Source organism: Mastomys coucha, unplaced genomic scaffold, assembly GCF_008632895.1.
Source record: "Mastomys coucha isolate ucsf_1 unplaced genomic scaffold, UCSF_Mcou_1 pScaffold23, whole genome shotgun sequence".
In the NCBI taxonomy this organism is placed as follows: domain Eukaryota; kingdom Metazoa; phylum Chordata; class Mammalia; order Rodentia; family Muridae; genus Mastomys; species Mastomys coucha.
In genome coordinates this window covers 14,527,195-14,549,970 of record NW_022196906.1, presented here as the reverse complement: position 1 = coordinate 14,549,970, position 22,776 = coordinate 14,527,195, and the positions used below count along the sequence as shown (strand labels likewise).

General features: G+C 42.6%; 1 protein-coding gene across 1 annotated transcript in view; it reads left to right on the top strand.

Annotated features, from left to right (window-relative positions):
• Positions 1–17,108: 17,108 nt before the first annotated feature.
• LOC116073179 (zinc finger protein 26-like) overlaps positions 17,109–22,776 on the top strand; it is a 15,782-nt gene continuing 10,114 nt past the window's right edge. Inside the window, exon 1 of the mRNA XM_031344902.1 lies at positions 17,109–17,321. The gene's annotated coding sequence lies outside the window, so the exon portion shown is untranslated. The remainder of the gene's footprint in view (positions 17,322–22,776) is intronic.

Sequence of the window (22,776 nt, the reverse complement as noted above, 5' to 3'; positions counted from 1 at the left end):
CTCACTCTGTAGACCAGGCTGGCCTTGAACTCAGAAATCCGCCTGCTTCGCCTCCCAAGTGCTAAGATTAAAGGCGTGCACCACCACTGCCCTGACCTTGGATTTCTGATCTTCTTGCACCACTACACTTTGCACACACACTGCTTGAGTATCAAACCTCACCATTAAGTGGATGTCTCCAGCCTTCTAATACATTGTTAAGCCTAGAATTTTTGTTTTTATTTAAGTCTTTTTGGACTTAACTGAAAGGTTTTGGTTTCTTATGACTTTATTTTTGTTTATTTTTGTTTTTTTTAATAAGCCTGTGAAAAATTCCATTAGAATTGTTAATACAGTGGTAATCTACAAAGCACTTTGGGTAGGATGGACATTGTAACAATGATACTTCTCTCAATGTATCTGGCATACCTTGCAAGTTGTGTATAGTCTTGTTCATGGTGGTTTAGATTTTCCCTGTTTAATTTTGTTCTCTGTCATTTTATGTAGTTTTATATGTTGTATAATATTTTGCTTTTTAAATTTGTAGTATGTAAAGACACTGTTGACTTGAAAATCTTATGTTTTATGAGTTTCTTATAATTTTTTTCCTGAATGCCCTGTTACCTGAAACAATTTTACTTTTCCTATTTGGGTGATTTTTTTCTTATCCTAATTGCTCTAGCTAGGCTTTTCCCGGTATTTCCTGAATAAAAGGAGAAGAGGTAGGTACATAGACCTATCCTTGATAAGTTTGAACTTTGTAACTGAATGAAAACTGAATTTGTTTTTCATGTGCATTTCTATCTAAATACATTTCTATCTAATTTATTGACTTAACCATCAGTTGATATCCTATGATGTTACATGATCCTGTACATTTCCTGCAATATGTACTTCTCTATTTTGTTCATTCAGTATAGCATAAACCATCTTTGCCTCCCATTTATAAAATCAATCTTGATCACAGTTGGTATGGTCCTTTTGAAAGTTAATGTTATGAAGTGACCAGGACATTGAACTTGTCTTAATAAATAATAATTTTTATTATTTGTTATTGAGACAGGGCCTTACTGTGTAGTCCAGGCTTGGCCTTGAACTCACTATGTAGCCCAAACTGACCTCAAACTAACATGTGTTGTAGCTTCAGTGATGGCCTACTATGCTTGACTGATAATGTTTACAAAGACTTCTCTGTGCTGCCAATAAGTGACTCATTTCATTTTTTTAGGGCATAAATAGACCAAAAAAGAGGTAAGATGGTTCTTCGTTGCAATCGTGTCATGGTTGTAAAGATCCTAGAAATAGAATACTCAAGTGTGAGAAGCAAATATTAATATATATCTAGAGAGAAATAGCATGATGGAGTAGAAGACTATTTTAGCACTCTTTGACAATAAATTGATATTAACATTGAGTCTTAAAATAACTAAGGAAATTGTACTTGAACTAGACGAGACCAAGTGGATCTAATAATTCTATACATAACATTCCACATAAAAGCCAGAGAATACTTTGTATTTAATTTCACATGGTACAGTATAAGAAATCTTGACATAGACTTATCAAGCTTAGTTTTAAAAATAATTCTTAGACAGAATTGAGTTTATTTAGTTTTTGAGAGAGGGTCTCATTGTGGTTCACATACCTCTAGTTTACAATTCTGAAAGATAAAAAAACCTACATTGTATTAATATAGTTAAAATTGACACTACTTTTGTCTACTGAATCTAGATCCAAACTATCTCTCATCTGACACATTTTTATATAGTACAGTTTTTTATTATGGGTTGGGGTATACAACATGACATGTTGGGGTACATAACTCAGGAATTGGCTTTTTCCTTCCATCTTTTGGTCCTGGAAATTGAACTTAGGTGGTTGAGCTTGGAGGTAAACACCTCCACCTGCTGAGCCAACTTGCTGGACTACATAGAAATACTTTATATTTGATATGAAAACATGTAATATCTTAGCAAATTGGAAAATACATAGTTGAATAGGCCCTGGAAAAGAATGTTTATATATATATATATCTCAGAAAATGGTGCGTGATGTGGCAGGGACTTCTCTTGTAGTATAACCAGGAAAGCCCACTTTAGGATTCCCAGAGTCTTTGTTTGCCAGGAACTTAAATGGGCCATTTTACCAACACCTAATGTCTTAGCCAGCTTTCGGTGGACAGTGTATTATTGTTCACTGTTGCCACCGTGGTGATGTAGCAGAAAGTCTACACTCTTAAATGGTTATCTCCTTATTTCTCCTAAACCTTAATCACTGGCAGCCTCTGTTGTATTTTTTTTTTTCAGATTCCAAGTATAATATAATACAGAGGTTTTGTTTTGTTTTTGTGTGCTTGTGTTGCTTAAATGTATGTCTGTGTACCAGGTACATGCCTGTGGCCCAAGAAGGTCAGAAGAGGGCATCAGGTCCTCTGGGACTGGACTTAGAGACACTTAGGAGCCTCCATGTGACTGCTAGAAATTGATCTCAGGTCCTCTGGAAGAGCAGCCAGTGTAGCATAATTGAAGCTGGATTGGATTTTGTTTGAAAGCAGTATGGTTTGAAAGTGAAATGTCCCCTATAAGCATATATTTTGAACATGTGCTCTCCCTAAGCTGCCAGCACTGTTTTTGAAGGCTGTGTGCATGGGTTGGTCTTTGAAGGTTGTACTTACCAACAGTTTTGGTCCACCTCTCTACTTCTGATCTGCCAAGATCTGACCAGTCTCCACCACAAGCTCCTGCTGCTGCATAACCACTCCAGCCACCATGCCTTCTCTGCTGTGATAGATTTTACCTTCTCAGTCCATGACCTCAAACTTTTAAAAATGCTGCTTCTGTCAGGCATTTTGGCAAATAATACAGAACACACATAACTTTAAACTTAATGTGTATGTGTGCACACATTGTATATGTACAAGTGCATGCATATACCCAAGGCAGTCAGATGAGAGTGTTAGATCCCCTGGAAGCTTGAATTACAGGGTGATGTGAGCTAATTAACTATTTGGCTACTGGCAATTAAATGAGTCCTTTGTAAGAACAGTAAGTACCTGCTGAGCCATCTCTCCGTATTCTCTACTTTTACACTTACTGGCCACTTGCATGTTTTAGGAGAGTGTCTAAGTTTCTTTCATGTTTTGCCATTCTTTCTGTCTCTCTATCTCTGGCTCTGTGTGTGAGCGCACGTGCGTGTGTGTGTGCATGTGACTATTAGAAGGGTAGAGGGAGAGAAAGGGAGGGAGGGAGAGGGTCTGATGTATTTTGGACTGTCCTTAAATTTAGTATGTGATCAAAGATGAAGAACTTTCAGACCTACCTCTACTCTCAACATACTATGGTTCTTAAGGAGTGTTTCATGTTGAGGATTGAACCTGGAACATCATACGTGCTAGGCAAGAACCCTTTTTAGAGCTACATTGACATTTTCAGATGCATATATAATGTACTTTGCTTATTATTACACCTTTACCTTGTATTGTCTTCTTTTGGTCTCCTGCCCCTAAAGCCCCCATCTTTTCATGTCTTAAAAACATTTTTTTTTTTTTCTGTACTTGAGAGAAAATACAGTTTTGGCACTCTAGATCTGGCTTATTTTGCTTAGTAAGCTTTTTGGTTCCATCACTTTCCCTACAAATTACCTAGCTTTTGTCTTTATGACTGAATAAAACTCCATTCTGTATGTCTTATTTTTTCATTTTATTATCGTATATTGACCGACCCTCTCGACCGGCAAGAAGGACGCAACCCTTTGAGCTCTTCTTAAAGCAGGTTTATTCAGGAACCTTAAAACAATCTTCTGACCCCGGGGAAAAGCCTGTGCAGGCTTAAGTACTCCTGCACCAACCAACCTCTGCAGGCTACATGGGAAAAGCAGATAGGCCACCAATGTGCATAAGCAACCAGATCAGCAAGCTTAGCTCTCGGAGAGTGCTCGCTTTTGGGCTCGCGGAAGGCGGAGCCGGTGCCATCTTAGGGCACGGCACATCGCAGCTCTCCCCAGTTCCCCCTTTTTTGTTTTAAACAAAACAGGTAAGAGTAGAGGTCTGATCTCTGAAAGATGACAAAAGGGACATTGTATATACCCTCACACAGGTGTCACCCACCCGGTGCAGCCAGACCTGTCCGATATCGTTTTTTCAGAGGCAGGAATGAATGGGAGAATTGGGGAAAGGGCGGTACCAACCTGCATCAATCAGACATGCTCTTCTTGAGACCACTAGCAGCAAGCAGTGTATCCCAAGTGCAGTGCTTAGCCTTACAGCCTGAACGTGGTGGACGATCACTGATACATGACTGTTAGCCATGCCTGGGGGGACTGTCCTGCCTCAATGGCTGTAAAAGCTTGCACAATCATAGCTGCATTACGCCTTTGGGTGAACCTGATCTTGCAAATACACCACAGGCCCACAAAGGAGGTCAGCAAAAAGAGACCCGCCAAGGCCCCCATTCTTTTAGATGATTCATGGCGGAAGTGATCCAGGATGACAACCCAATGGCCAGCCCCGCGTCCACACGCGTGGAATTCGCAGTAACTATGGACATATACAACTGATCCATCAGATCTTCAAAACTAGCAGACCAATTCCCTAAAAGATAATGAGACAGCTGCTGAGACAAATTAGCTGCATGGGTCATATTTTGATACTGTACTGACGTAATGCATAGCCCGGAAAAATCTCCATTCACATCCCAACTGGGCCAGCTGCCAGAGTGTATCAACCTGTTCGTGGACCAGGTCGATTCTTTGATTAACCACCACCAAGCCACATTTCAACTGAGCACTAACGGCCGCTTGAGCATCAAGGGCTGCGGCAACATTGCTAGATAACGCATTCAGAGTAGAGGCAGTCTGCACGGTATGATCCATGGCCACCGCAGCAGTAACGGCTCCAACTGCAGCCACAGAAATAGCAGTAACTAAAAAAAAAGAAAGAAATAGCAGTAACTATGGCAGCTGTAATACCAAAATCCCTCCTCTGTCTAAACAGGGTCATGGAATGTGGGGCATCCACTGGAACTGGGACCCATCGTGGCATGCAGTCTACCACAGCCAAAGGAAATTTGCTTGCGTCCCAACATTGAGCATAAAAACAATCTTGAGCACTACAACTCAACCTATTCCTAGAAAATGCACTACCATTACTCACAATAAACACAAAAGGCGGCCAAACACACACTGGAACTGGGAAGAAGGAAACGTTAACATTAAAAGGCCCCACACTCACACTTCCAAAGGAAGTGATATACCCGTTTGGGGGCACAATAGCGGGAGGATCATGGCTAAAAAATCTTCCAAAATTCTCATAAATCTTCCAGGTAAAGGCAGCCACTCCATGTACTCCTCCTCCAATCATTACAAACGGAGATAAATCAGTGCAACTACCATTAACACCACACAACAACCATAAATCAAAAGGATTAGCTGGCTCCACCTGAATAGGATCCTGACCAGTAAAATTCCTACCGGCAAAGGTGGCATTAAAAGCAGTGCCAATCCCAGGAGAAAAGGTAAAATATCCACCAGGGGAAAATCACCCTTTTGGACTGGCACCCTGTCCAGGGTAAAACATTATTAGCATCAGGACTACTGGAACAGTGGGGGTCCCACCTTGGTTGAAGAGGTGTCGGCTAACTATACTCACTTCTAGCTGGCCACCAACCACTTATCCAGGAAGCATTTACTATAGCTTGACCAGGAATATTTGGGGGCGGAGCATCAAACCACGCTGCAGTCTGATTATAAAACATAACACAGTCACTATAATCACTAATTGACTTCACAAGCAAAAAAACACAAGCTCCCTAACAAATCAAAGCTCCTATTTTCTCCTATACTAGTTAATTCCTTATCCAAGGGCAAAAAGGACACATCCAAACTCTTATTAGTACTAAAAAAGCGGGGAAACACTTAGCATTATGGCATATCAGCATGGGTCTCGGGAACACCGACAGGATCCTCCATCTCAATTCTGGCTGCACCGGAATCCACTTCAGGCTGATGACCACCAGCAGCACCAGTAGACCCCTCATGATGACACTTCCTTACGAGCCTCTCCGGGACCCACAAGGGTTCCTGACAATCTTGGGGTAAAACACAAACAGAACCTCTTACCCATGCCAACACTGGATCAGGGCCATGCCACAATCCAGTAAGCACATCCTTCCATTTTACATAACCCTTCAAGGATCCTCTTTGATATTGGTGACGATCAGCTGCGGAAAGGCCATCCACATCCAAATTTAAAAAATTAAGGGTAAAAAGGGCTAGGGATATTCTTTCTTTGGGGGTGTGGCCTTGGCCTATTCCCTCTTTTTGTTTTTGTAAATGTTCTTTCAAGGTGCGATGATCACGCTCCACAATTCCTTGTCCTTGAGGATTATAGGGTAATCAATCCATGATTAAGTTGTACCTCCAACTGTTTACAGAAGGAAGCAAAAGTCTGAGCCATGTAGGCTGGTCCATTATCTGTTTTCAGCTGCTGTTGCTTTCCCCATGCAGCCCAGGCTTCCAAGCAATGCCCTATGATATTGCGAGCCTTTTCTCCACTCAAGGGTGTAGCATGAATGACATCTGAACAGGTATCCACAGATACATGGACATATTTTAGAGTTCCAAACTCTGAAATGTGTGTTACATCCATTTGCCAGATCTTAAGTGGCATCAACCCTCTAGAGTTCACTCCCATACTGGGTGGGTGAGGATGAACCACACACTGGGGACAATCCAGGACCACCTTTCTGGCATCTGCTCTAGACAAATGGAATTTCTGTTGCAAGATTCTTCTGCATTCACATGAAAGGTTTGATGGAATTGTCTGGCTTGATCTAAGGATGAGCTCAGGAAAATACATTCCATCCTTGTCCATTGGTCAACCATATCATTACCTTCACTCAATGGTCCAGGCAAGCCTGTATGCGCTCTAATATGTTGAATATAAAAACACCTTTTCCTTTGCCAAATTAGATCTTGTAACTCTTGTAATAAGGTGCATACAGTACTACTAATCTTAATAGGGCCTGCTATCTCTAAAATTTTCACTGCATTAACCACATATGCTGAATCTGAAATCAAATTAAATGCAAATTGACATCTTTTAGACACTTCTACTACAATTTTCAATTCCACAATTTGGGGAGAGCCTGGTTGAAACTGACATAACACGGGCTCCTGCTTTTCTACCATATAGGCCCCACAGCCTGTCTTTGAACCATCAGTGAAAACATTTGGCGCCCCCTTAATGGGAGACGCAGAGGTAATTTTTGGAAAAATTACAGGATGTTCCTTAAAAAAATGACAACAAGGGATGTTTTTGATAGTGATTATCAATCACTCCATCAATACCACATTGTAAAATAGCCCAATTATCTATAGTACCACATAAAACTTTAATCTGATGACTAGAATAAGGTACTATTATACTGGCAGGTGTGACTCCAAAGAACTGCAAACATTGCTGGACACCATTTAAGGTTAGAGCAGCCACAAAGGTCAGAAAGTGCTCTATGGACTTGGCTGGTGACACCTTTGGATAAATCCATAACAATGGTCCTTCTTGCCATAACAATCCTGTAGGTTGGCCATAGGTAGTAAATATACATAACGAGATGGGTTGACCTTCCTGCCATCTTTGTAGAAAGGCGTTCTGTAGCCTTTCCTCCACTTTATATAAGGCCTTTCTTGCTTCATCTGTCAATTGCCTAGGGGAATCAAGGGCCAAATCTCCTACCAAAATATTACACAAGGGCTTCAATTCATAATTTGGCAATTTCAAATAACATCTAACCCAATTAATATTCCCCAACAACTTTTGAAAATCATTTAAGGTGTTCAAATTATCCTTTCTTAATTCAATTTTCTGAGGGATAATTTGCTTCTGATCTACCTTAGCTCCTAAATAATTCACTACTTCATCCTTTTGAACCTTCTCAGGGGCAATAAACAATCCTTTCTTCTCTAATAACTTAATCAATTCTCCATAGGCATGATCTAAAATTTGCTCACCTTTAGCTGCTAGCAGGATATCATCCATATAATGAACACATCTCAAAGCTGGGAACTTTCTTCTCAGCGGGGTGATGGCCTTTTCTGCATACAGCTGACACATAGTAGGGCTATTTGCCATGCCCTGAGGTAAGACTACCCATTCAAACCTCTGATCAGGCTCTTCATGATTGCATGAAGGGACTGTAAAAGCAAATCTTTTACTATCCTTTGCACACAAAGGAATGGAGAAAAAGCAATCCTTTATATCTATTACTATTACAGGCCAGGAGGCTGGCAAAGATGATAAAAGTGGTAACCCTCGCTGCACTGGGCCCATGATCTGCATTTGTTGATTAATAGCACGCAGATCATGCAGCAATCTCCATTTCCCTGATTTCTTTTTGATAACAAAAATAGGTGTATTCCAGGGAGAAACAGATGGTTTTATATGCTTTAAGGATATCTGTTCAGCCAACAACTCTTTGGCAGCGCTTAACTTTTCAGAGGAAAGTGGCCACTGAGGAACCCACACTGGCTCCTCCATCTTCCAAGTTATGGGGATGCCTTCCACAGCGGCCCCTAGGAAACACCCAGGCCCTGTCTCTTTTGTCTCTGTTGAGTGGGTATAGGACTTCTACATTCTTGCAGACATTTCCCTATTCCAAAACCTGGAATGTAACCCATATCTTGCATCATGCACCAGGTGGAGTCAGAATACTCATTGCTCAACTTAAAATCCATGTCTTTAAACAAATCTCTTCCCCAGAGGGAAATTGGCAATTCAAGCACATATGGTTGCATAACTTCGCAGTGCCCTTCCTGATCTTGCTACTTCAGCTGTCTTGCACTCATGTCCAGAGTTTTTGCATAGCCAAGTCCTTGCAAAGTTTGGGAGGAAGCTTGCACAGGCCAACCTGAAGGCCAATCTTTCTTAGCTATTATACTCCTGTCTGCTCCTGTATCCAAAAGACCTAGGATCTTTTTCCCATCTATTTTCAACTCTAGCACAGGACGCTGGTCTCGATCCAGGGACAGAAAGGTTAAATCTGTTCCCATGGATCCAAAACCTCCTTTTCCTCTTTCTTGATCCTTTGCAGCATAGTGGTCATGCAGACTTGGTAAAATGACGAATTGGGCTATTCTATCTCCAGGAGAAATAGCAGTTATCCCGTGTGGAGAAGCTACCATGATCTTGACCACTCCTGTATAATCTGGATCTATGACCCCAGGATGTATAACAATTCCTCTCAAAGCCGATGATGATCTTCCTAACAGTAAGCCAACTGTGCCAGGCTCAAGGGGTCCTTTAAAGTATGTCTCAATTAATTGGCCCCCCATTTGGGGTGTTAATACGAGTCTGGTGGTGGAGCGGAGGTCAAATCCTGCTGAGCCTGCAGTGGCTCTCCGCGGTCCCTCGGATGACGGAGGGTTGGCCACCTCTCTTGACTCTGTTCTCTGTCCTGATTCTCTACTGCCCCATATATTTGCGGGTCCTTGGGTTGTGGGCCCCACCGTCCATTTTTTGGACAGGCTCCACCATAGCCTTGAATAAGGGGTTGCCAGTTAATGTCCTTCACTGAGCGACACTCATTAGCCCAGTGGTTCCCCTTTTTGCATTTTGGACATAGCCCAGGCTGCCTGGGGCGTTGGCTATTTCCTGTCCCTTCAGCACTCCTTTGTTCAGGGTGTTGCTTTTTAAGGTGTCCTAGCTTTCCACACTTGAAGCAAGCCCCTGAACTTCCCCTCTTATTCTGAGTCAGCTGCACCACAGCAGCTGCAAGACCAGCATTTGTCAAGGGTCCTCCTAACACCCTACAGACTTTCATCAATACTTCAAGCCCCTTGTTCTTATAAGGGGTGATAGCTGCTTTACACTCCTTTGTGCATTGTTCATACACTAACTGTTTTATGAGTGGCATGGCGGTATTGGGATCCCCCAAATTTTTCCTGCAGCTTCTACTAAACAAGCCACAAAGTCCGAAAATGGCTCCATGGGTCTCTGTAGAATCTTTGTCAAATTGCCACTCACTTTCCCTTTATTGGATAAAGACTTCCACGCCTTAATGGCGATCTGATTCACCTGCTCAAAAACTTGCATAGGATACCCTGTCTGTTGATTGGCAAACCTTCCTTGCCCCAACAGCATATCTCTGTCCCAAGCAGGATTGCCATTCCTCTGATTGATAGTGGCCTGCTCTGTGGCATACTCAATCAGGAATGCTTTCCAATCTAAATATTGTCCTGGCTCAGGCAAGCTCGAGCTAACCCACTCCAATCACTTGGTGTCATACAATGCCTATTCAATGCTTCTACTTGGGCCAAGGTGAATGAGGCAGTTATGCCATACGTTCTAACAGATTCGGCCAAGGATTTGATGATCTTAAAATCGAGAGGCTCCTGAAAGCAATTACCCTGAGCATCCTGGAATACTGGGCAAGCAAGCTGTAGCTCAGCTCGGACTGCACGCTAAACCCTGGGACAGAAAGTCCACCCTGACCCTCCACGTCCTCTTTCTGCACTATTATATGGCGGAGGAGCGGACCCTCCTCCAAAGCTTTACAGCATCTCTGATCTTCCAAACATCCCCGCACTAACTTCCACACAGGCCGAACTCCTGACTTTAACGTCCCTTGGCCCCAGGCAAAATCTAGGTCTCTTTCTAACTTGTCCCAACACTCAACAGTCAAGTTTCCCGAAACTGTGAACCAGGGTGCAATGGTATCACACTCGCTCAGGAACCTCTCTAACCTGCTCTTTTTTATTTTCAAATTCTTTGACGAAAGCAGCTCTTGAAGAGCCAAAAATATTGGATGGGCATGTGAAGATACTATTTCTAGATCTCTTACTTTCGGTTCTCCACTACATGAGCCGCTTCTACTTTCAGTTCGCTACTGCCGCGAACTGTCTAGCTCGCTTGCCCGAGACTTTATCGTTGCTTGTTTCCGCGGTCCTTATCGTCCCAGCTTACCTTTGGGAACTTATCAGTGCTGCCGTGACTGCAGAAAGTTCTGAGCCTTTTCGGGTGAAGGAGGAGTGAGTTCCCTGTCCGGACCACCACTTGATGCAACCCTCTCGACCGGCAAGAAGGACGCGACCCTTTGAGCTCTTCTTAAAGCAGGTTTATTCAGGAACCTTAAAACAATCTTCTGACCCCTGGGAAAAGCCCGCTCAGGCTTAAGTACTCCTGCGCCAACCAACCTCTGCAGGCTGTGTGGGAGAAGCAGATAGGCCACCAATGAGCATAAGCAACCAGATTGGCAAGCTTAGCCAAATAAGGACATGTCACTCTAGGAGAGTGCTCGCTTTCAGGCTAGCAGAAGGCGGGAGCCGGTGCCATCTTAGGGCACGGCATATCGCAGCTCTACACAGTATATGTGTGTTCCCCATGTGCAGGGGTGCCCAAAGGGGCTAGATGAGGTTATTGGATCTCCAAGAGCTGTAGTGATAGGCTGTGAGCCACCCAACAATGGTGCTGGGAACTAAACACTGGTTTTCTGAAAAAGCAATCTTGGCTGCTGAGTCATCTCAATCATTTGTTTTGCTTGTTTTTTGTTTGTTTGTTTGTTTGTTTTTGTTTTTTTTTTGAGACATGGTTTCTCTGTGTAGTACTGACTGTCCCAGAACTCACTCTGTAGACCAGGCTAGCCTTGTACTCAGAGATCAGCTTGCTTCTGTCTCCTGAATGGTGGGATCAAAGGTGGTCACACCAACTATGCTACTGGTTTGCAGACAACACATTTATGTGTACTCCATAAATACAGGTCTCTGAAGAGGCTTAGAAGAAAGCATAAGACACTCTGGAGCTGATATTACAGTTGTGAACTGCCTGATGTGGATGCTGAGATTGGAACCCAGGTCCTCTGCAAGAGTAGTAAGTGATATTAACTGTTGCATCGTCTCTCCAGTCTCCATTGGCTAATATTTGATATACACTGATATGTCAAAAGCCATAGCCTGAGGAGAAATCCTCCCTCCTCAGCTTTATCAAAAGGCAATTCCTTGAGTTCCAGGAGAACACAACTGGATTGGCCTTCTTCATATAGATGGTCTACTTAACAGTTTGAGTTCTGGGGCATAGCTGGACAGGAACAATGTCACAGCCTACCTTCTATATACTGTCTGGGAACCCTGGATGCCAATGTTGTATATTGATGATATAATTGCAGCAGCCAAGAACTAAAAAGAAAAAAAGAAAACACACAAAAACCTCTAAGGAGCTTAGTAATAGTTGGGAGAGGAGTCATTTTCCTCAGTAGTGTATTTACTTGTAATTTGTCTATGCTTTAGTAATTAGCCCCCACCTGTGCTCATGAAACAATTCCATTGGTTTTGGGGCATTCACGTGTACAAACATATAGAAGGGACTTGTTGGAAAGGAGTTCTGTGATACTGAGAGAGATACTGTGAAAATGACCAAAATACATTATACATGTATAAGAGTGTCAAAAGGTGGAGCTAGAGAGATTGCTCAGTGGTTAAGAACAATTGTTGATCTTGCAGAGGACCTTGCAGAGGACTCAATTCCCAGAACCTATCTAGTAGTTCACATTCAGTGCTCCCAACTCCTTTTAACTTCCACAGGCACCAGCTATTTATTTGGTGCACATACATCTCTCATACACACACACACACACACACACACACACACACACACACACACACACATACACATGCACACACATTCATATATACTTAACAGGTATGTGGTTTGAATGAGAATGACCCTTATGGGCTCATATTTGAATGCTTGGTTCCTACTTGATAGTTCTGTTTTGGGGAAGGATTAGGAGGCCTTGTTGGAGAAGGTATGTCACTATGAGGTTTCAGAAGCCAATGCCAGGCTCACTTTTTGCTTCCAACTTGTGACTCAGTTGTAAACTGAGCTGCTCTAGTACCATGCCATGCCTGCCTGCTGCCTTGCTCCCAATCATGGTGGTCATGGATACACACCTTCTGAAACTGTAAGCCCTCAATTAAATGCTTTTTAAGTTGCCTTGGTCATGGTATCTTTTCACAGCAATAGAATAGTAAGACAAAATTATTTGTGATTCTTATGCAGATCTACAATGAAAAAGAGCAAGTGGAGCAAAAAGAAGTACAAAATGTGAAGGAAAAGAGCACTGGGAAATTTAATGTTTCATCTCTTTTACTTAAAGAGATGAAAAGTTTAAAGAAAGGCCTCATATGAAATGGAATAAAGGGAGTCTTGGGGCAAGACTCCACCTAGTCCAACATCCTGCTTTTAAATAGGAAATGCTTATGGAATTTTCTAAAGCAAAGGAAAACTTATTCAACAAAGGAAAGCATCAACAAATCAAAGCTTATGCAAGTGTAATTCAAAGAATGGGCCAGGATTCCCAGCCCAATCACTTTTTATCAGTTTAGAGTCATGAAGGATGCAGGAATAAAGGGGTTGAATCTTTTCTGGAAAGGAAAGCTGGGGAGGCCAGGAGTTTGGCACAGGAGTCCTTGTATGGAGGCCCAAAGAGGCCATCATGTGAAGCAGGCCATTGTGTGAAGCTGAGTAAGTGAAGCCTGGATTGTGTTAAGAGATCTCAGGATTTTGGAGATGCCAGAGCCATATGATATCTGTTTCAAGCAATACTGAATGGAACCACCTCAAAGAGCTGATGTCACCAAAGCTCCAAGGATTGGGAGATCTAAAGAATCATCCTTCTAAGCTCTTTAGCATAGGACATAGAGTGTTAGAATTAGAGTTTGATCTGCCAGGTTTCAGTTTTGCTTTGGTTAATACATCCCCTCTATGCCACCTTCCCTCTCTCGAAATGGTAATGTATATTCTATGCCATTGTATAGTGAAAAAAATTGATTTTACAGGAGGTAGCCTTGAGACTATAAGATCTTTGGGGGTTTTTGAGGTTGGATTAAGTGCAGTTTTGCATTATGAGAAACTACAGGCTTTTGGGGGTTAGGGTGTGTAATGTGGTGGTTTGAATAAAAATGGCTTCCATAGGCTCATACATTTGAATACTTGGTGTTTAGTTGATGGAGCTATTTAGGGAAGGATTAGGAGGTATTTATTGCCTTGTTGGAGGAGGTGTCTCACTTGAAGGTGGGCTTTGAGGTTTCAAAATCCTATACCAGGTTTAGCCTTTATGCCTCATGGTGTCTTAATATGTAAGCTTTCAGCTGCTGGTCCAGTGCTATACCTGCCACCACACTTCATGCCATGTTGGTTGTATATTCAACCTCTGAAACTGTAAGCAAAGCCCAGAATTAAATGCTTTCTTTTAAAGATTTCCTTGGTCATGGTGTTTCTTCATAGCAGTAGAAAAGTAAGTTAAGATAAAAACACAGACTTGATTGATTGATTGAGACAGGGTCTGGCCAGGAACTCACTAATGTAGACCAGGCTGGTCTCAAACTCAGAGATCTGCTGTATGCTGTGATTAAAGTTGTTAATACTACACACAACTAAATCTTTTAAAAAACAAAACTCCAGCACCAGGGGACCTGTAGTCCTCTTCCTGCATGAATGTAATGCACAGGGTTAGGGCAGGCCTTTCATCTTTGTCTCACAAAATAAAAACACCTGTGCAGTGGTGGCACACACTCCCAGCACTGGGGAGGCAGAGACAGGTGGGTGGGTCTCTGGAGTTTGAGGCCAGCCTAGTTTAAAGAGGAAATTCCAGGACAGCTAGGGCTACACAGAGAACCCCTGTCTCAAACAAAACAAAACAAAACACCCAAAATCTTCCGAAACAAAGTTAAGAAGCCAAACAGTGAAGGAGTTGCAGACGGTTAGCTTGGAGGCTGTTATGAGGTAGGTGGAGTTACAGATGGTCAGCTTGAAGGCTGTTATAAGGTGGGCCTGACAGAGCTGTAGGATTCAAGGAAGCACAACAGCCTTTGCAGGTAGCAACATTGTGCTGTTCATGCAGATACTGTCAGAGACTGCAATGGGCATAAATGAAATGTTCATGGTAGTAGCTAAGCTTCACAAGAATGGGCCCCACATTGTAGCCATTCCCACCTTTTTAGTGGATGCTGGGGATTCCAGGTCTTCATTCTTTCAGAGCAAGCATTCATACCTCTCGTGCTTTCCCCAGTGCCTATTAGTCATTTTTTTTGTAATTAGTTTTTTCATACAGGCTCTCACCTAGACCTGGCTGTCCTGGAGCTCACTGTGTAGGCAAGGCTGGTCTTGAATTCAGATCTGCCTATCTCTGCTTCTCAAATCCTGGAATTAGGCATTGCCACCATGCCTGACTTAAGTTAGATACTTTATTAACTCCATACATGGGCACTTCCAACAAAATAAGTGCTCAAAAAGTTTTACTAGAAAAAAATCTTTAGATATTCATGCATAGTGGAGATTGCCTGGCATCAATGATATGTTAAGTAAGAAACTGAACTCATGGGGTGACACGTAATTGATATTCAAAGAAGAAATACCCACAGTTTACAGACAAAACAAAACCATAGTATGGGGAAAATATATGGAAAAAAGGTTAAGAATTCTAAAAGGTGGTAAGGCTAAGGACTCAGCAAGTTAAGGGAGGGAACTTGCTTTTGCAGAGGAACTGAGTTGGGTTCCTAGCACCCATGTTGGTGTGCTCACAATTTCTTCTGTTTTTTTTTTTTTTTGTTTGTTTTTGTTTTTTTTCGAGACAGGGTTTCTCTGTGTAGCCCCTGGCTGTCCTGGAACTCTGTAGACCAGGCTGGCCTTGAACTCAGAAATCCACCTGCCTCTGCCTCCCAAGTGCTGGGATTAAAGGCACGTGCTACCACTGCCTGGACTTCACAATTTCTTCTAATGCCTCTCAAGGAAAGCATATGCTCTCTTCTAGCTTACATATGCACTTGTGTGTACACACATTACACAAATTAAACACGTTATAGAGGAGGAAAAGCCAAATACGAAAGGCAAAAAAAAAAAAAAAAAAAGGGGGTGTGTGTGGTCACGAGTTGACTGAGTGGATAAAGATGCTTTCTGCCAAGCCTAATGACTTGAGTTAAATCCTTGGGACTCCTATGAAAGAAGAAAACTGACTCAAGTTGCTCTCTGCCCTTCACAGCCATGCTTGGAGTGGGGCGAGCGCTCACACGCACATACGTAATAAATACATTAACAAATATTTTAAAAAATGTTATTACACCTAGAAAACTGATCTTAACAGCTTGGATCTTGGGCTGACCCAGTGATTTGCAGAACCTCTTAATGTTTCTGGACTTCATCTCAAATGGCCAGTCTCTGGAAGACAAGTGGCATAATAAGATCAACTATCTCAAGATAAACCCTACTCAGCTAGTCCAGACAACTTTCAACTGCTTCCCTGAGGTCAGGATGGGGTGGCGATTCTCTTCTGCTCGCTCTGACAATTTACTTTCTGTTCAGTGTATGCTTCTTAAAAAAAAAAAAAGACTATCTTTTTATCCATTTTTGTATGTGTGTGCATGTGTGTGGTCAGAGGACGAATTGGTTCTCTCCCTTGACATGTGGGTCCTGGTGATTGAGTTCAGGCTGTCAAAGTTGGCAGCAAGCACCTTTATCTGCTGAGCCATCTCTCTCTTCCTCACCCTCTCCCTCCCTTTCTCCCACTCCCAGAATTGGAGAAAGGAAGAGGGAGAGTTGGGAGATGCGCAGTTGGAGTACAGTCGTCCAGAACACCGGAACGAACTCTTACTGACAGGACAGAAAGCCCAATGTCTCAACTGTTGGAATTGAGACAGTGTCCAAGATAAAAGAAACCACAACCTAAAAGGCAGAACGAATAAACAGGATTCAGTTTATTTCATGGATTCCCAGGCTCACCACTTAGGCTAAGCAACTCAAAAGCTGGGTGTGCTAAGCACCTGCAAGAACAAGTCTCCTCTGGCACCGGACCTGCCACTGAAGTCCGGGTAGTGGGTGATCCCCACCCGCAGCCAAGTCCACCCTCCTAACTGTGACCTCAACCTTGTGGGTCTATTTCTGCCCCTCTTCCTTTACTGTCAGTCTACTGAAGGTCAACCGCACCTTCGTGGTAAGAAATTCTAGTTTCTTTGTCAGGCTTCAAAAACACCGGAGCCGGAACCTGTCCCGCAGGTTCATTCCGGAGGCGGAAGCGCTCTCTGTTGATGCCTTCCGGCTCTTTCCCGGTGGACTACGGGATTTGTAGTTCTTTGGCTCTTCAGAGGCTGTGGCCCGCGGGCGGCCTGGGTGTGACGGTCCGGCCACTCCCTCAAGGCGGCGGTGCCCTCGGGCTGTAGGGACGAGCATCGCCTCATCCATTTTTTCTATTTTTATTTTTATTTATTTTTATTTTTTTTCAAGGGAAAGACTTTGTACTGTTGGATTTTGGTCTTAACTCCTCCTGAGGAGTTGGAAGATCGGAAGTGTTCGTGCGGTTAAGGTGAGCAGCTTTTCGGATTAAGGCGGTTGTGAAAGCAGGGAACCGAATAGAACCCGGGTCCTCTGCTAAGCAGTGCGAACACTCCACTGAGCCAACTGCAGCCTCGGCAGCACTTCTCTTAAAATAAGAAAAATGCATTATTGTTGGATGAGGTGGAGCTCACTTGTCACCTCAGCAGGAGGAAGGCAGGGGTAGGAGGATCAGGAGTTTGAGACTGTCCTGGGTGCCATTACAAAATTTTGTCTCAACAATGTTACTAATAAGTAGTCTGAATAAAACTAAAGTTCTCCACATTCTTCTCAAAATACACCTTATTTTAAAAAATTGTTTATTGTATGTATAGGTAAGTGTTATTTCTGCATATATATCTTTCCACCACATTCATGCTTGGTGCCTGTGAAAGCTAGAAGAGGGCATTGGATCCTCTGCAACTGGTGTTACAGATGGCTGTGTGTGCTGGGAACTGAATTCAGGTCCTCTGGAGGACCTGTGCTCTTAACCACTGAGCTATCTCTCCAACCTCTCCCCACCCCCAAGTGTACCTTCTTGTTTCTTATTAAACCATATAAGGAGATACATGTATTATTACAATTTGATTAGTATGTAGAAGTAGAGTAAAATTATTTTCTGTCTTTGAATGGAAGTAGTGAAAACTAGGAAAAGGAATGTTTAAACTGACAGCAAAAATATAAGTAGGAGGGACTGGAGAGGTGGTTTGGTTATTACCAGCAATTATTGTTTTTGCAGAGAGACTGGGTTTGATTCCCAGAATCCACATGGTTGGGTTACAATCATTCCTAACTCCAGGTCAGGGGCTCTAATAGCTTCCTCTGAACGTTTGGGGCACCAGACCCATACATATATCCAGGCAAGACAGTCATATACATAAAATAGCAAATTTAAAACACAATCGCGCACGTGCACACACACACACACACACACACACACACACACACGAATAGAAGAAAAATAGAGGAGATGATGAAAGTTTTCTGGGATTGGCAAGTTGTGTTTATGGAGAGAGACTGGCAAATGAACTAGGGGTTACTCTTAATTTGATACTTGAATCATTTTCTATATGGGGGAAAAGAGGGAGAATTATTCAATCTATAACTAGCAGAAGCAATAAGTGATATTCAAATGATGTAAATCAGGAGAAAACAACAAAGCAAGAATGTGTTTGAATTTTCCATACATAGGAAATTAAGGAATTAGAATCCTTTTTTTTCTTTGGTTTTTCAAGACAGGGTTTCTCTGTATAACCCTGGCTGTCCTGGAACTCACTCTGTAGACCAGGCTGGTCTCGAACTCAGAAGTCTGCCTGCCTCTACCTCCCAAGTGCTGGGATTAAAGGCATGCACCACCACTGCCCGGTTGGAATTAAAGTCCTTAACTGGGCATTAAGAATAAGCTTTCTGTAAGTACCAGTAACAAGAAATATTTTAACAAGGCCTTGTTTTGTATAGTGATGTGTGATTTTTCTAATCTGTTGAGAAGAGTTCCTAGAGGGTGTGTGTGCATTTATTTTGAAGGGCACAGGTTTTTTTGTTTAAACAGTTTTTTTCGTTGTGTGTGCATGTTGGCCGTATGTGTGTGTGTGTGTATGCTTTAGAAGGCATAAAGACAACCTTAAATCTGGAGCAGAGTTTCAGGCAACTGTGACTTACCTGAAGAACTGAAGCTGGATCCTTTATTTATTTATTTATTTATTTATTTATTTATTTTGTGGTCATTTTTAATTTATTTTTGTCATTCCTTCCTCATACTCTTTATTTAAAAAAAATCTAATGCAGCAGAGTTTGTTATAAAGAAAACATGTTATAAAGAAAAATTCTATGTCATTTGTGAAGACTTGAGCCAAGAGTCTAGGCAACAATTAACCGCTGGACTCCTGCCTACACTCAATATTGGCTCCCATCTATTCATCTGAGTCTTGGGCAAGCTGGATCCTTTATAAGAGCAGTAAGCGCTCTTAACTGTTGAACATCTCCTGCCCCTGAAGAGTATATACTTTTGTTTTGTTTAATTTTATTGTTTTGAGACAGGATATCAGTATTGGCCTGGCTCACTATATAAATGAGCTTGGCTTCAAAGTTACAGTGATTTGCTTACCTCTGTCTCTCAATTGTTGGAATTATAGGCATATGCCACCACATAGGGCTTGAAGGAGAGAGTTTTAAAGTAATTGCCCAGTAACCCATAAATCCAAAGCTGAGACAATCTGTTGACAGAACATTCAGTACTATGATGACTGCTTGATAATTGGTCAAGCGTTTTATGTCTTGGGCTCTGTCTTTGCTAATGAATGAAAAGAACATTCCATTAGGTTCCTTTACATATGATACTCATCAGAGCCATCTGTATGATTGACATATTACCATTATTATATATGGTGCTCAGCAGAGTCATATGTATGGTTGACATGTTACCATTTTCACTCAATCTTCAGGGACAAGGGACATTCTAGGTAATCAAATATTCTAGGGTAGGAAAATGTCAAGGGACTGAGGGCAGAGAAGTCCCTGCTTAAATTGAGGTAGGATATATCAGAGGATCCAAGTTTTGGTTCCATTCTTTCAGTTTCTTGCTGAGTTTGTATGTTGTTTCTGTGTCCCAGAGTATAATGGGCAGCTGCGTGTGTCAGGCCCAGGGTCTGTGAGATCCTCTGTTCTAGGAAAGCCTCATAGTTTGCCAGTTATTTGTTTTTTAGGTGGTGATTAGGAGATCAGTAGTGACAGCTTCTTGTATTAGAATTCCTGGATGTGCTCCTGGCCTCATCACATGGTCCAGCATTCCAGAAGGCATTATCAAAGCTTGCTAATGTTCCTCTAATGAAGGACTCACCTTTCCTTCCTTCCTTCCTTCTTTCCTTCCTTCCTTCCTCCCTTCTTTCCTTCTTTCCTTCCTTCCTCCCTCCTTCCTTTCCTTCTTTCCTTCCTTCCTCCCTTCCTCCCTCCTTCTCTCCCTTCCTTCTTTCCTTTCTTTCCCTTCTTACCCCTTCCCCCCTTTTCATACATTTTGAACTTTCTAGAATCACTTTAATGTTGCAGATGGGCATGGTATGAGTGCTTAAAAGTCTGAATGTTTGAACCCTCCAGGCTATTCCTGTGTACCACGGCACAGAGAGACATCTGGTCTACCAGAGCCACAGCTTTATTAGGGCATTTCATCCAGACTTTTCATCTAGAATCTGAAGCAGACACAGAAGCAGAGTCTGAGGGCTGTGGCTGGTCTCTGCAAGGGGCTGACAAGGCTGCAGTTGAAGCCAGAGAGCCTCCATGCTTCCCTGACTTCCTTCCACTGAATCCAAGGAGTCGGAAACTAATTCTCCCAGGACCAGGACCTGCTTCTCTGAGCCAAGGGAGGGTTCTTAGCTGAGCTGTCCTCTGTAACTTGCTACAAGTGTAATAACACCCTGGAAGGCCATTGGTCACTAACAACCTGTTATCTAGAATGTGCTTTAAATATCAGAGAAAGATCTACCTGGAAATCCTCCATGGTATACTTTAAAATCCTTTGTTGGGACTAAGCCCTGGTTTTACTTTACAGAGTCTGAGAGGTATTCGCAAAAAAAAAAAAAAAAAAAAAAAAAAAAATCTCATATTTAACATAATAAAGACTTCTTTGTTACCAGTCCACTCAAGGACTCTAGTGGCTCCTGTGGGGTCAAATGCATAGAGACCTTGGTACAAGCACAAAGACTTCACAAGCTGGTCCTCTACAAGTTCTATGTCAATTGTCACCCCTTCCTTCTTCCCTCCCTCCATCTCTTCCTCTTTCCCTCCCTTCTTTTCTATTTTCTTCCTTTCTAGTTAAGCTAGGGTTACAGGTGCCTGCCACTATGGTTGGTCCTTCTAACCCCTTGAGGGTCTCACTATTTAGCCCTGATTAGTCTGCAACTTTGTGTGTAGACTATGCTGACCTTAAACTTAGGGAGATCTACCTGCTTCTATCTCCAGAGTGCTGGGACTAGAAATGTGTGCTACTATGCATGAGTGATTGTCATGGGCCTCTCAGTGGGGTGTTGTGCTTATGTGTTCCAGAACAGATAAGAGACAGGCACCCTTATCAATTTTGAGATTCACGACTGGAGAGATGGCTCAGCGGTTAAGAGCACCAACTGCTCTTCTGAAGTCCTGAGTTCAAATCCCAGCAACCATCCATAGTGAGATCTGGCACCTTCTTCTGGTGTGTCTGAAGATAGCTACAGTGTACTTACATATTAACAGTAAATCTTAAAAAAAAAATGAGATTCACAAGGTTTGAACTCACTCAACCTTACCAGTTCTTTTATCTGGTGGCATGATCTACTTGCCCCACAGTATCTCATGGCTCTGGCATCTCCAACATCTTAGGGTTCTCCAAGGTAATCCAGGCTTTACCTGCACAGCTTCATGCAATGGCTTCTCAGAGCCTTCACGCAGGGGCATCCCTGACATACTCCCAGCCTCAGCATGGCATATCCTTAGCCACTGAGAGATTCTATAATTCCTTTCTCTAATTCCTTGACTCTAAAACTGGAACCACGTGGCTGAGGCTACCAAGTTCTTCTGCTTGTTGGGCTTGGTACATACCCCCCTCATTCTAATACATTTTCACCAGCTTTCTGTTTTTGGTGGTTTTCTTCACTGTCAGAGTTTGGCTGTTCTGGAAGTTGATCTGTAGACCAGGATGACCTTAAACTCAGAGATCTGCCTGCTTCTGGAGTTCTATTATTAAAGGTGTGTGCCACCATGCATGGTGTCTTAGCATTTTATTACTGTGAAGGAACACCATGACCATGGCATCTCTTATAAAGGAAAACATTTAATTGGGGTTGACGTACAGTTCAGGGGCTTAGTCAGTTATGGTCATAGCAGGAAGCATGGTGGCTTCCTGACCACTACACTGGCTCTAAGTTTCTCTCTCTCTCTCTCTCTCTCTCTCTCTCTCTCTCTCTCTCTCTCTCTCCCCCTTTCTTTCTTTCTTTCTTTCTTAAGATTTATTTATTTTATATATGAGGGTGCTCTATCTGCATGAACACTTGTTTACCAGAAGAGGGCATAGGATCTCATTACAGATGGCTGTGAGCCACCATGTGGTTGCTGGGGATTGAGCTCAGGACCTCTAGAGACAGTGCTCTTAACCACTGAGCCATCTCTCCAACCCCTAAGCTTTTCTTTATTTCATTTTTACAGGCTGGAAACTTAGCTGGGTGGGGTCTGGCTCTGAGATCACCACTCTCTTTATTTCAATTAGCACCAGGCTTTTCCTTAATCTGGTTACATTTTCTGGTACCCCCTTGTCTTAGTCAGGGTTTCTATTCCTGCACAAACATCATGACCATGAAGCAAGTTGGGGAGGAAAGGGTTTATTCCGCTTACTTCCATATTGCTGTATATCACCAGGGAAGTCAGGACTGGAACTCAAGCAGGTCAGGAAGCAGGAGCTGATGCAGAGGCCATAGAGGGATGTT